The following is a 14,893-nucleotide window of genomic DNA, read 5'->3' on the forward strand; positions in this document are numbered from 1 at the left end:
ATCATTCTCAGTAAACTATCGCAAGAACAAAAAACCAAACACCGCATATTCTCACTCATAGGTGGGAATTGAACAATGAGATCACATGGACACAGGAAGGGGAAATATCACACTCTGGGGACTGTTGTGGGGTGGGGGGGAGGGGGGAGGGATAGCACTGGGAGATATACCTAATGCTAGATGACGAGTTAGTGGGTGCAGCGCACCAGCATGGCACATGTATACATATGTAACTAACCTGCACAATGTGCACATGTACCCTAAAACTTAAAGTATAATAAAAAAAAAAAAGAAAGAAACTACCAGGAGCTGAACTTAAAGAGATTGAAATAATAAAGAGAAAAAGCATAGAGTCCAGGAAAAAGGGATCCAAACCAGGTATTGGGCAAAGGGAATCCCATGTTAGATGGTAAGTGAAAATCCTAGGATAACGGTTGTACAGCAGGCCTAGAAAGCAACAGCCCAGCTCGGAGTAAGAGGAGTAAGCTGACAGGGTTCTAGAAAGAAGAAGTAGTAAAAAGAATTGATGTATTTAACCTGGGTGAAAGAAGGCTTTACTATATTGGCTAGTATGTTAGCTAATACAGAGTTGAATGTATGTTAGACATGTCAGATATCAAGCAAAAGAATAAAAGAAAGAAACAAATATGCGGCAAACCGACTGTAAGGTGACCCCTGTGATCTTCAACTCCTGCTATTTTATCATTTCCTCATTTTGAGTTTGGATGGAACCTGGTACCTGTTTCTCACCAATAGAAAACAGCGAAGATGACAAGATGTCTTACACTTCTAGCAGACTTGTTCTCCCTTTCCTTCTGGCTTGAAAGAAGTAATAGGAAACATAGAAATAGAAACAAAAAACAGCAATAGACTACATAAACTTTAGAAAAAGTTGTACTACAGCATGTACAATCACTATGTAGCTCAGCAATGAACAGTATTTATGGTCCTAACAATGTAAATTCTGAATGTTAATTCTACAACAATTCCAAATTGGGAATGAGGGGAAAAGTATGTGTCTTAAATATGGTGACGGTGACTTGAGTCTACTGCTGGGATAAAATGCCATAGAACTGTAAACCAAAAGCAAACAAACAGACAAATAGACAAAAAGAGCGCATGCAAATACTGTTGAAATCCAAATAATGCCTGTATTTGACTAATAGTATTTTATCATACTCAGTTTTCTGGTTTTGACTGTATGCTATGGTTATGTAACATATTATCACTGGGAGAAGCTGGGTGAAGAATACATGAGAACTCTAATGTTTTCAACTCTTGTGAGTCTTAAACTATTTTGAAATAAAAAGTTATTTTTAAAATTTTAAAAAGTATGTGTTTTGTATAAGGAAGGTTTATAAGAGGACTAACACATCATCATCATAGTAGTAGTACTAACAAAATCTATTTCTGGGCCGGGTGCGGTGGCTCATGCCTGTAATCCCAGCATTTTTGGAGGCCGAGGCCGGTGGATCACGAGGTCAGGAGATAGAGACCATCCTGGCTAAGAGGGTGAAACCCCATCTCTACTAAAAATACAAAAATTAGCCGTGTGTGGTGGTGGGCGCCTGTAGTCCCAGCTACTTGGGAGGCTGAGGCAGGAGAATGGCGTGAACCCGGGAGATGGAGCTTGCAGTGAGCCGAGATCGCGCCACCGCAGCCTGAGCAACAGAGCAAGACTCTGTCTCAAAAAAAAAAAAAAATCCATTTCTGGAATTCCATACACTGTGCCTTTTTCAAGTACTAAGATGCTATTATTTCATAAATTCATCAGCAGCTTTATTCACTCTGCAGTTTTCTGATCAGTGCTTCCTCTTTTCCTCTTCCCTGCCTCCCCCCTTACCAACCCTGACACTACCTCAGCCATTCCAGTTCTTTTTCTGTTAAGCTCCTGCAACTCCCCTAACCCCTCCCATCTTCCTTTACTTAAAAGACTGTGCATGGACATGCTGGGTGAAGCCCTCTGAAGTGAACTAATCTCCCCAGTAGGAAGGAAAGGATTTAGAACACAGGTAACACCAACCCTCCTGAGTTATCTGAAAGAGAAATCGAGACTGCTGCTATTTAGAGCTACTGGAAAAGGCAGTGGGCTTTCTCTGAGATGGTGACCTTCAAAGTTCCACTCAGAGCAGCTCAATATAGTAGGAAGATTCTGAGACTCTCTCCAAAACACCAGTAACATCAGAAGTAATTCTTAGGATATCTTTGGAGAGAAATGGAAGGTAGAGCTGACATCAAAGAAAGTCATAAGGAATAAAGAACAGAGGATACATATTTATGAATTTTTATATTTAAAATATTTTACTTTCACTGGTTTATAAGTCTAAACACTTTTATCAGGTTTATTTTTTCAAAGTGTATTCAGAATGCAAGAAAAGAAATATTAGGCAAAATATATATTGAAATGTCAATATTGCCATTTTGCTTAAGTAGTAAAATTAATACCCAGTACAAAACCAATTGACAATATCTAAAATTTTATAATAAAGAAAGAGGAATGATAACATACTATTTTGTTTGGAGATAAGTGACAGAAAGTTTTGAAAATTATCTTTATTCTACAGGTTATTGATGTTATATTTCTATATAACATGGAACGATACCATTCTTCTCATATGTATTGTAAAGTTATGATAATTATAAAAGTGTAACACTGCCCAAGTAGTCAATAAACAGATCTATAAAGCACTATAAAAATTCAAATTTTTTTTTACAAATGAGGTTTTCAATAAAGCAGACCTCTGAAAGGAAGAAGGAAAGAAGTTAAATGATTGCCATACCCGGGGAGGTCATGTTATACACAGATAATCTTAGGTCTCATCTGTAAAACTAAGACAAGATCCTCTCAGCATAGATAATGTCACAGAATTATAGGCCACTGGAGTAGGAAGGTGGAATAGGACTTTCCAGCACAAATGAGTTGAAAATTTATGTCTACACAATATGTGCAAATGTGCACAGAAACATTTATAGCAGTTTTTTTGATAATTGCCAAAACCTAGAAGCAATCCAGATGCCCTTCAGTGGGCAAATGGATACATAAATGGTGGTATATCCAGACAATACAATATCATTCAGCACTGAAATGAAATAATCTATTTGGCCATGAAAAACCTTAGAGGCACCTTAAATGCAGATTACTATGAAATTATGTGGGATATATCCTGTGGGGTTTTGATAGCGGGGAAGACTGGGCATACATGGAGGAAAGACGTATATAGAGAATCTCTATTTTCCACTCAATTTTGCTGTAAAACTGCTCTAGAAAAAAATAGTTCACATTTTTTAAAGTACCTGAGTTCAGAAAATGTAAGCTTTATTTGCTAAAAATATAGAAGCACATTTAAATTTAAAAATTAAATTGAGCTATGATATGGTTTGGCTATGTCCCCACCCTAAATCTCAACTTGAATTGTAATCCGAATTGTAATCCCCATGTGTTGGGGGAGGGACCTCATAGGAGGTGATTAGATAATGGCAGGAATTCCCCCATGCTGTTCTTAACATTATCAGTGAGTTCTCACGAGATCTGATGGTTTTGTAAGGGTCTTTTCCCCTCTTTGCTCTGCACTTCTCTCTCCTGCCACCATGTGAAGAATGATGTGTTTGCTTCCCTTTCCACCACGATTGTAAGTTTCCTAAGGTCTCCCCAGCCATGTGGAATTATGAGTCAATTAATCCCTTTTCCTTTATAAATTACCTAGTCTTGGAGTAGTTCTTTATAGCAGCATGAAAACAGACTAATACAAGCTATCATACAGAGTAGTTTTGGATTTTTTAGGATGAACAGTTTCTTAAATAACACTATATTTAGAATCCCCGAAATATCAGGCTTTTAATTTATTCTTTGCTATGTTCAGTGTTATAACAAACAAATCCTCAAATAAATTTTATGAGACATAGGTTATTTTTAATGGAGATAATTGGTTCAATGTATTCTTTAGATTACTTCAATTCCAAAAATTCCATAATAGTAACCCTAAAGAAGTTATATTTGGGATATTATCAACACCATTATTTATTTAAATCAATTCCTGAAAAGCACAGATATTAAAGTTAAGCCAACCAGATCACTTAGGAGCTTTTTAATTAAATGCCAAAAACTTGGAATCTTGAAGAAACACAGGCACACTTAATACCAGGAAGAAATCTCTTTGAACAGTATTTTAGTTGGAACACTTTCAATTTCAAATGACAAAATCCCAACTCAAACTAGCCTAAAGAAAATAAAAAGGTGGTCCATACAGTTTAGTGGAAAGAATAGGGATGGATCTAGGTTCTGAATTAGGTCTTCCTCTTCCTTCTTCCCTGAGTTCTGCATCTTATTGCTTTCTTTCTCGCTCCCTCCTTCTCTCCCTTATTTTACTCTCACTTTTGTTTATCTGCATGTTTTTATGTTATTTTTTCCTTTCGATGATTTGATTCTTGCAAGCAGTGGGAGATAAGCATGGCCTGTAGTTGACTTGGGAGTCACAAATCCTGGCTTAGACAAACCAGAGGAAGGAGAGAGCATTTATCTCCCACATCCTTTACATGAAATCTCAATGAAGTTTTCTAACTGATCCAGCTCACATCATGTGCCCATCTCTAGGCCAAAATCATTCAGGAGCCATCATAGCCTCTTTTAGCACAGAAAGGAAAACTCCACTGAATGGGGAGAGCAGAGATGGAGAAAAGGGGTGAAAATAAAAATTGGGGATGTGGCTTAATATATTTAATTTGTTAATTTAATGAACTAATTTAATAGAAAGAGATTGTTTTTAAAACAAAACTCCCAGAAGTAAAATTATATTTTATCATGAAATAAAAATAAAATTATATTTTATCATAAAAAAATAAAATTACATTTGATTAGGAAATTCAGAAATAAGTTATCTGAAATCTGATAATGAAGAGGTAGAGTACATTAGCTAATAATACTGAACACTTCAGGAAATATTTTCTTGAAAACTAAATGTGACTGACATTGTTCTTTATGATTAGCCATATTCCCCTGTCAGATAAGATTCGTTATGTACTGACCTGTTTATTTTTTTTTTTAAGAATTTTTCATTTTGAGGCTATAATCAGTCTCTAGAGCTTTGACTGAGTGGTTTATATGACAGGTGACCATGGGTTAGTTTTCAGAAGATTAACAGTAAATTGTGTTTAAAATATTCTTCATGTAAAAAAAAATGCTAAAATCTGAGATGAAACCTGAAGTGAAATATTAAATAGATACCATCTATTCCATGAATAATTTCAGTTTTTAAAAACTTTTTCTCCACAACTGGATGTCTCAGAGGTGTGGGAGTTTGCTCAAAATAATCAATATTTTTAATCTTGTGTTGACAATTCAAAATTCAACACTGTGGTAAATATTTAGGTTTTAACAAAACCCTTGACATTCTTAGAGTAGCCATTTTAGAACTGTTGTTTCCTGGAGTATTTCATTCCGTAGAAATACTGATTGCAATAGGCTTCTTCTCATTGTGTCTGCTCTTTTAAGTTAGATCCCACTCCACATTACAAGAGAAGTTGTAAGGTAGAATTAACCCTAAATTCAATTATTTCCTAAAGATTTGAAAAGCAGTGCTGTTTATAAATGTCTCCCAAATCCTAATTCCTGACCCAGGAAAGCAAACGTGTAGATTTTGTCCTCAGTGCCAGTTTCCTCTCCTACCTCAGTCAAAGTGTCAGTCAAGTCAGCTGGCTCTGCAGTATCTCAGGTTCCAACTATGCCACCTGTAGTCCAGCTCACAAATACTCACCGGTCCCTCTACCTCGATCCTGTTTTTCCTGTAATACATTAACTTTTGACCTGTTTAGACTTAATTTGGTTTGGTAAATAGGTTGGTGATGTATGGAGACATGAGATTTTGGAAAGCTAATACTCCCTACTGTGAAGAGAGTCTTACAATGTTGTAAGTCACAATGAAATAAGAAGTAATACCAACTGCAAACAACTAAGTATCACATACCGAGAGACTGACTTGACATATGTTGGCCATTCATAAACTGAATTGAATTCAGTAGTTCTTGGGTTTGGGATTATAAATAGTGTCTGAAGCAAGATTTTTCCAATATGGGAGAATTTATGTATCTATTTAATATAAGCCCTTGACCTTTCTTAGACCTTCAGAAGTTTAATTCATTTCTGGACACCTGATTGCCATTGCTAAATGAATTCTGTGCTCATCTGTCCCCTTTTCACTGTCTTTGGTAACCAGGATGGAACTCCTAGATTCTAGCCTATATCTGCATTTTTATATTTTGACATACTCCCTTTTAAGTCAATATCTTCCTTATATCTGTTTTTATCTACTTTCATTCAGCACATGTGGGCCTCTGGGTTTTAGTCCTAGATATATTTCTTCTCTGGTGGCCTCTTGCTAAAAATATAATATTAAAATATGTTTGCCTTTTTTGAGTATGCAACAACTAATGGCAATAGGAAGACCAGAAGGAGGAAGGCATCCTTCCATGAAACAGTCTTTGTAGAGTGTCTACAAACTACATAAACATAGCTAAAGAATGAAGAGTTGGCTGTATAAAGGGGTTGATAAGGTTTGGTTGTGTCCCCACCCAAATCTCACCTTGAATTCCCACATGTTGTGTGGGGGACCTAGTAGGAAGTAGTTGAATCATGGGGGCAGGTCTTTCCCATGCTGTTCTTGTGATAGTGAATAAGTCTCACGAGATCTGATGGTTTTAAAAATGGGAATTTTACTGCATAAACTCTCTCTCTCTTTGCTTGCTGCCATCCATGTAAGATTTGAGTTGCTCCTCCTTGCCTTCCTCCATGATTGTCAGGCCTCCCCAGCCATGTGGAACTATAAGTCCAATAAATCTCTTCATTTTGTAAATTGCCCAGTCTTGGGTATGTCTTTATCAGCAGTGTGAGAATGGATTAATACAGTAAATTGGTATCAGTAGAATGGGGCATTGCTAAAAGATACCTGGATATGTGGAAGCAACTTTGGAACTGGATAACATGTAGAGGTTGGAACAGTTTGGAGGGCTCAGAAGAAGATAGGAAAATGTGGGAAAGTTTGGAACTTCCTAGAGACTTGTTGAATGGCTTTGACAAAAATGCTGATAGTGATATCAAGAATAAGGTCCAGGCTGAGGTCGTCTCAGATGGAGATGAGGAGCTTGTTGGAAACTGGAGCAAAGGTGACCCTTGTTATGTTATAGCAAAAGGACTGGTGGCAATTTTGCCCCCGCCCTCGAGATTTGTGGAACTTGGAACTTGAGAGAGGTGATTGAGGGTATATGGCAGAAGAAATTTCTGAGTAGGAAAGCATTCAAGATGCGACTTGGGTGCTGTTAAAGGCATTCAGTTTTATAAGGGAAGCAGAGCATAAAAGTTTGGAAAATTTGCAACCTGACAATGTGATAGAAAAGAAAACCCCATTTTCAGAGGATAAATTTAAGCCAGCTGCAGAAATTTGCATAAGTAATGGGGAGCCTAGTGTTAATCCTGAAGACAATGGAGAAAAAGTCTCCAGGGCATGTCAGAGGTCTTCATGGCAGCCTCTCTAATCAGAGGCCCAGAGGCCTAGGAGAAAAAAGTGTTTTCATGGGCCAGGTCCAGGGTCCCCATGCTGTGTGCAGTCTCGTGACTTGGTGCCTTGCATCCCAGCCACTCCAGCTGTGACTAAAAGGAGCCAAGGTACAGCTCAGTCTGTGGCTTCAGAGGGTGCAAGCCAAAAGCCTTGGCAGCTTCCACATGGTGTTGAGCCTGTGGGTGCACAGATGCCAAGAATTGAGGTTTGGGAACCTCCGCCTAAATTTCAGAGGATGTATGGAAATGCCTGGATGTCCAGGCAGAAGTTTGCTGCAGGGGAGGGGCTCTCATGGAGAACCTCTGCTAGAGCAGTGTGGAAGGGAAATGTGGGGTTGAAGCCACCCTGAAGAGTCCCTACTGGGGCACTGCCTAGTGGAGTTGTGAGAAGAGGGCCACTGTCCTCCAGACCCCAGAATGGTAGATCCCCTGACAGCTTGCACCGTGTGCCTGGAAAAGCCACAGTCACTCAATGCCAGCCCGTGAAAGCAGCCAGGAGGGAGGCCGTATCCTGCAAAGCCACAGGGATGGAGCTGCCCAAGACCACAGGAACCTACTTCTTGCATTAGCGTGACCTGGATGTGAGACATGAAGTCAAAGGAGTTCATTTTGGAGCTTTAAAATTTGACTGCCCCACTTGATTTCAAACTTCCATGGAGCCTGTAGCCCCTTTGCTTTGGCCAATTTCTCCCATTTGGAACAGCTGTACTTATCCAATGCCTGTACCCCCATTGTATCTAGGAAGTAACTAACTTGCTTTTGATTTGGACAGAATCATAGGTAGAAGGGACTTGCCTTGTCTCAGATGAGACTTTGGACTGTGGACTTTTGAGTTATTGCTGGAATGAGTTAAGACTTTGGGAGACTGTTGTGAAGGCATGATTGGTTTTGAAACATGAGGACATGAGATTTGGAGGGGCCAGGGGTGGAATGACATGGTTTGGCTGTGTCCCCAACAAAATCTCACCTTGAATTCCCACGTGTTGTGGGAGGGACCTAGTGGGAAGTAGTTGAATCATGGTGGCAGGTCTTTCCCATGCTGTTCTCATGATAGTGAATAAGTCTCATAAGATCTGACAGTTTTAAACATGGGAGTTTTACTGCACAAGCTCTCTCTCTCCCTTTGCCTGTTGCCATCCACGAAAGATGTAACTTGCTCCTCCTTGCCTTCTGCCATGATTGTGAGGCCTCCCCAGCCATGTAGAACTGTATTCCAATAAACCTCTTTCTTTTGTAAATTGCCCAGTCTTGGGTATGTCTTTATCAGCAGCATGAAAATGGACTAATCCGGGGGTTGAGTAATTCCACCTAATTATTCAGTTTGTTGATTATCTAAGACATTCTCATTTCTTCATTTTTTTCTAGTGTCTACATTTTTACCGTTTTAGTAAATGAAAAATTAAAATTTCCTAATATCTGACATGAGATTTAGAATTTTTGAATTTCAGCAATCTGTGCGCAATTGTTGATCAAGATTCAATTTTCCTTGAAGAAATATTTAAAATGTAGATAATTTCAAAATATTTGAATATTTTGTCATTCCAAACCCAAGACATTCGGGGGTATAAGGAGGAAAACATTCATTGTCAATTTTTTTAAGTGAACTAGGTGTCCCATTTATTGATGCTGTTAAGCTAAAATATTTCTTTAAGATGGTTTTCTTCTTGATAATTTGCACAATACATTATCCAACCACTCAACTTTATCCACATATGTGTTATTGTTTCTGGATGTTGTTATATGAAATATCTGCTTCAAAGACTGTTTAAAATTCAGTGAAAAAAATAATCTAAAAAATGCATCCTTTGCCATTTAACATTTCACTGAAATAATAGGAATACACAGCGTTTCAATAAAAATGAGGATATCATTTACACTTATATTTAATCTTATATCTTAAATCTCTTCTCATATCTTGAATCAGTTCTTTCTTATAGTTAAAGCTATTTGAGTACTGCTGCTTTGTTAGGCAGGATTTTTTCCAGGCTTCCTTTTTCAGTTGCTTTCCAAAGGTGCAAAAATAATCCTGTCACAACAGAGAAGAAGAGCTTATAAAGATGCTTTAAAAACCTTATCACCAGGAAACAGTGCACAGTGTATTGTATAATATACTGTCTTAAAATACTTCTGCTTACCTCCTCATTGATGCTGCTACAATATTTACATAACACTGCTAACTAATTCTTCATTATGTAGGTTATTTATCGTTTCTCTTGGAGACTGTCTTCCCAACACACTTAATATTATTGAATTGAGTCATTGTTTTTATTTCTACCCACTGTTTAGCTGCAGTGAATCTTTTCTCAGTTCTGGGACTGCATTGGTGGGTCAGGATTCATATTTACTACTCCTTGGGGTAAGAAATGAAGAGCAGGAGGAGAACTGTGGCAGGACAGAGTCTGGCTAGCCATCAATGCACATTGTTTATGTCTTCAAGATGGGTTATTTCAGAACTAGAAAAAAATAAAAAAAGGAGAAAATAAAATAAGAGAGCTGCTTTGGTTCAGAGGAATGGATGTCCTGGGAGAAAAAAGTAAAAGTGGAAACTAATATTTCAGAAAATACTTCAGCAGAAAGACATTTTTAGTGCAAGATATCTCACAGGTTAGGGAAAATTATTTGATGCATTAAATATTTTCAAGATTTCTGTGTTGAATACATTTTGAAACCCTAGGCTAGATGTTTTTGTTAACATTTTATGTTAAAGAATTGATTTAAATAAGAAAAAAAAACCCTGTCTTTCTGTATGACTCAGGAGCACTTCACGGCAAACAAACATGTAGCACACTTTACCTAGTTTCAACCTGAAGGTCAATCCAGATGAACAGCATCTTTGAGTTCCCTCTAACACTTCAACACTGTCAAGCCAGGTTTTCCATTTATCTTCTTGCATGGGTCTACAGTTCGGACCCTCAGGGTGAGATCACCTAGCTTCCAACAAAGTTGTCAGCCCTACTCCACAAATAAGTCACCTCATCAAACAACAACCAACACTGTCGTAGCTCATACCCACACCCTAATCTCCTGGAGCTTAAACATACTGCTTCTCAAAATACATCCCTCTTCCAGCAGCTAAGGAAATGAAACCTAGAGGTCACTTCCAAGCTATATTTTTCCATATGATTTCTACCAATTGCCCACGAAATCTCAAGGGAAAACAGTTACAGTTATAGAGTTGCTGAACTGCCTTAGATTTGCTAGAAAGAAAAAAAAATCCTGGGTAACGTTTTTTGGGGTGTGTGTGTTTTCCTCAGCTGAAACAGAAAGCAACTAAAATTTTAGAGGTTCTATAAACCTGTAGATTTTTCTTTATGTACTAAACTTGGCTGTGTATATATAAAGTAGCCATACACCTTTTCTCTCACCAAGTAAAACAATAAAATTAGGAATGATTCTGTCAAATAAATGCAGTAATCCTTCCAAAACTAAACTTACCCGGTTATTTCATGAGTAAATTAGACCTATTAATGTATCTAAATAGCTAAAAACAGTTATGAACTAAGAAAAGCTTTGAATAAATCTTGCTGAAGTATAAAACCCTCTCTTCTTTCTTATAAAAGTAATAAACACATATTTATTGACTAACAAGTAGAAAACTGACACTAAACTATGGGCTTTTACAAAGCTGACTCTCCATGACACTATTAGTTGGATTTTATCATCCCCTTATACTGAAGATAAAAACAGCCTTGCAGAGAGCAGATGGCTTCCCAAGGTCATTCCACCCATAAATGAGCTCAGATTCAGTCCTAACTCCAGCCCCAGTGTTATTTCCACTACTTGATGCTATGACTCTCCATTTGAAAATTTAATCATAAAGAATACTACATCATTAATCTACAAACATGTTTTCGTTCTACCCTGTAAAACTTGCTGAGTACAAAATGCTGTCCTCTGTTAAATTGCATAACCTTGGGCAGAGCTAGGGTAGGGTTTGATCTATGAAAAAGATCTGATTAAAAACCTAAATCAAAATATAGAACTAAGAATATGAAAAGCAAAAGTACATTTTCAAGCTCATGGTAAATTGTGTTTTCAGCAAGAATGTTTTTAGATGATTTATAATGGGTATTTTTCAAATTACTTATTACAATAAAAATACTTGATTATTCTTAGTAACTCTACATAAGCATATTTTAAACCATTTGAAAGGATGGACATGATTTAAAACTCTTAATACTAATTTCTGCCTGATGTAGAGGACTTATAACAGATGCCTTAAGTACATTTGATGAACTTCACAAGGATGAAACAACAAGTTCTTTCTTTAATGCTGAATTTTAACTCTCACACAACATTAGTTTAAAAGTATAATAGCGAGATTTTTAAAAATCTAAGTAGGCTTAATGTATTTGTGATTTTATTTTTTGTCCATATCTGTGAGTATGTTGTCTCATATAAAATTGTATTACTATAGATAAGAAGTCATTTTTTTGATCCTGAAAATAGCAGTACACATAATACTAAGTGTGTTTAGTAGGTGTTATATAAAAATGTTGACTTGGTTCCACCGTTTCTATGTAATACCTTAGTTTAACTTCTGGACCACAGAATGTCATGGCATTAGTGCTGCTTGGCAATAGGATAACTGAATGGCTACTATTCTGTTAAAAGTGTAATTAATGACAACTAATACTTCAGAAGTGTAGCTATCTCATGTGGAGCTTTATAGTTTATGCAATTTAAAGAGTAATAGAAATAAATAAAATAAATTTTATTCTTTCTCTTTTTCCCAGTTGGCTTTTGTTGGCATTTTCTCTGTGTTCAGCAACTTGCCATTGTTTACAAGGAAAGACGAAGATAAGATAAAGAGAAGGGGCCAAAAAGGCAAATTACTTATAGATTTAAAAAGAAAACACAGGGCTAGTCATTTCTCTATCAATCACTTTAATCAGCAGGGAGATTATTTAATTATTTCCCCCTCTTATTTTTCTCATTCTCATAACTCAATTATTGGCTACCTGAGCCTATCCAAGTTTCAGCCTTCTGAACACATTGGTTTTTCACTTATTTTTAGGTTGGAAATCTTCTTCAGCATTTTTCTATGCAAGCAACTTGGTTCAGATAGAGTCTGTACTCTCCATAATCCCCCAAAATAGCTTTTGTGTGTATTAAGTGCTTTATATAGTTTAATATTCTTACCAATACATGAGCTCATTTGATGCTCCAAGTTCAGAAAAATATTTAGAAATTTTATGTAACTTACACAAGTGACATTCTCTTAACCACAGTACTGACTCTAGGACTATCTTCCAATGGGGAAGAGGAACGCTGGTAGAAACATATGTACTGATATATACAGAAAAATAAATAAGAAGACTAAATTCGTGGGAACTGTGGGAGGACAAAAACAAATGTGCAAATGGCTTGGAATTAAGAAACAACTCTAAGGATAAAAGCTGACTTCTGGGAAAAAAGTTTCTGCAGTAATTTGAAGGCCGTCCTACTCTCATGGATGAATCAATATCCAAATTTTCTGAGCCTTGACTTCCTACCTGTATAATGGAAATAATAGTTGATATATCTAAGTCCTCTCCAGTATGTTTCTCTTAGTCTCCCTGACACTGCTAAACAATATGGAATTCTATATAGTTTGTTAATCTCATTCTATCACACGAATAATGTTTCTACACCATTTGGAACTTCCTAATTCCACTCCATTAGATAATGAGCCAAATCCAGTTCTATTTTATAACTATAATGAAAATCTGCATTATTGAGAAAATTATATAAACATAGAAAAAATCACAAATTTAACTTTTAATATAGAAAAACAAATGTGAGATTATTTCCATAGAGAATATGATTTTTTCTTCTTGCTAAATTAAGAACAATCAGGATAGAGACATTCATTAAACTTTTTATATCGAAATTAATATTTTGATGATAAATATGTCTCTCTCTCTCTGTCTCTCTCTCTCCCCCCTCCTTCCCTCGCTCCCAATTTTTTCACAAGAACACAGAAGCACGGAATTGAACTGATCATAATTTACATTTCAGGGTACAGTGGTGCCTACCTATAATCCCAGCTACTTGGGAGGCTGAAGTAGATCACCTGAACACAAGAGTTCCAGGTGGCAGTAAGCTACAATCCACACCACTGTACTCCGGCCTAGAGGAGAATAATTTACCAAAAGTTCCAGATGTTATGCTAAAATTATCTGTGTGCTTGTGCTGAGGTCACAGTTCCCAAGGGCTGCTCCCAATCAATGGCTGAGCCTGGCATGGATACTGAGGTAAGCCTGTTCCTCGGAGATGTGGGACTCCTCTGACAAGTGACTTTGGCTCAAGGCCATCTCTTGCTAAAACTTCCTTCTAATCCTGCCTGGGCAGGCGTAGATCTCCAATCAGGTCTAAGGTAAAACCAACTCAATTTGCCACTGAGGGCAGGCATGTGAATCACTGGCTTACACACCTTGTTTGGCTATGAAGAAAATCAGGGTTGGAGCTTTGATTCTGGGTTTCAGAGTTTGATGTAATTCTTAGTTTTGCTCAATGGGAAATGAAAATAATAATATAAAGTGTAACTTCCTTAGAATTGAAGGGCATCAATAGATCCAAATGGGAAAGACAAAACTAGGAAATTGATGGAGATTTCAAAATGTTTGAAGTAATGTTAATCTAAAAGTAGTTCATGTTTCTCCAAAGAACGACAGTTTGTAGGCACAACAGAGCAGAAACAACGTAGAAATAGTTAAGTACTTCTTCCAAGAAAACACAGGGACCTGGGCACAGTAGCTCACACCTGCAACTCCAACACTTTGCGAGGTCAAGGCAGAAGGATTGCTTGAGCCCAGGAATTCAAGACCAGCCTGGGAAACATAATGAGACCCTGTCTCTACAAGGAAAAAAAAAAGCTAGGTGTGGTAGCATGTGCCTGTAGTCCCAGCTACTTGGGAGGCTGAGGCAGGAGGATCACCTGAGCCTAGGAGGTAGAGGCTGCAGTGAGCTATGGTTGTACCACTGCACTCCAGCTGGGGCGACAGAATAAGACACTGTCTCTAAAGAAAACAAATTAAAATTTAAAACAAGAAAACACAGGAATGTCCAAACACAAACACATACCATTGAATTCAAGAAAAAAAAGTCTTCCTTTCTTTGTTTAGGAAATCTCCTTAAGGTTCCCCTCTATTTCCCTCCTGCTCTGAGCTTAGAGGAGGATAGCTCCTTCTAGCTCTGGTTGCTCTTTTGGTGTAGGTTCATGGTGGCCCACCACCTGGACTGTAGAGGTATTTATCTTCTTATTTTTTTAATCAACTTTAAAGAGTTTGATTTTTCCCTACTTATACCTTTAGGAGAGACTAAAAGATGTTTCATTTTCTCACGCACAGTTATCCCTAATAGGCC

General features: G+C 37.3%; 1 long non-coding RNA gene across 1 annotated transcript in view; it reads right to left on the minus strand.

The window, feature by feature from the left end:
• Positions 1-9,405: 9,405 nt before the first annotated feature.
• The window catches only part of LOC109023288 (uncharacterized), a 59,960-nt gene continuing 54,472 nt past the window's right edge, over positions 9,406-14,893 (minus strand). Inside the window, exons 3-4 of the long non-coding RNA XR_008671563.2 lie at positions 9,682-9,999; positions 9,406-9,572 (exon numbers count right to left, since the gene is read on the minus strand). This is a non-coding gene — a long non-coding RNA (uncharacterized lncRNA). The remainder of the gene's footprint in view (positions 9,573-9,681; positions 10,000-14,893) is intronic.

The sequence above is a fragment of the Gorilla gorilla genome, chromosome 15 (genome assembly GCF_029281585.2).
Source record: "Gorilla gorilla gorilla isolate KB3781 chromosome 15, NHGRI_mGorGor1-v2.1_pri, whole genome shotgun sequence".
NCBI classification, from domain to species: domain Eukaryota; kingdom Metazoa; phylum Chordata; class Mammalia; order Primates; family Hominidae; genus Gorilla; species Gorilla gorilla.